This window comes from Octodon degus, unplaced genomic scaffold, assembly GCF_000260255.1.
Source record: "Octodon degus isolate 3935 unplaced genomic scaffold, OctDeg1.0 scaffold00399, whole genome shotgun sequence".
Lineage (NCBI taxonomy): Eukaryota > Metazoa > Chordata > Mammalia > Rodentia > Octodontidae > Octodon > Octodon degus.
In genome coordinates this window covers 120423-120890 of record NW_004524975.1, presented here as the reverse complement: position 1 = coordinate 120890, position 468 = coordinate 120423, and positions in this window count along the sequence as shown.

Genomic DNA, 468 nt, shown 5'->3' with positions numbered 1-468 from the left:
ATGAAGTGTTATATATGTAATGAAACATGTCTAATACTATGATATGATTCTTAATATATATGACAATAAATCATGTATTTCTTTCTTCAAAAGTAAACAACTTACTAGAAAAAAAGTATTAGAAAGCATCAAAGTTTAAACCATTATACAGCAGTTCAGTTTTCAAAAAAGAAATCGTAGTATCTCATCTATAAATTTTTAAATGAGTATTTTGAGCATAAAGTGAAAGATCAAGCAATTCAATATACTGAATATACTGTCACATATCATTTAGGTAAGCTAATTAAAAAGATATTTATAAGTATTACCAGCATGCTAAAGTATTTTCATCTATTTTTAAAATCTACATGAATATTTTTGCCTCAGTAGCCAGATATGCTATAGCTCAATTCTTCAAATATCATGCTAAAAGGTATATAATAATTAAGGCTGCATTTTATAATGTTAATAATTGTAATAACTGATTCA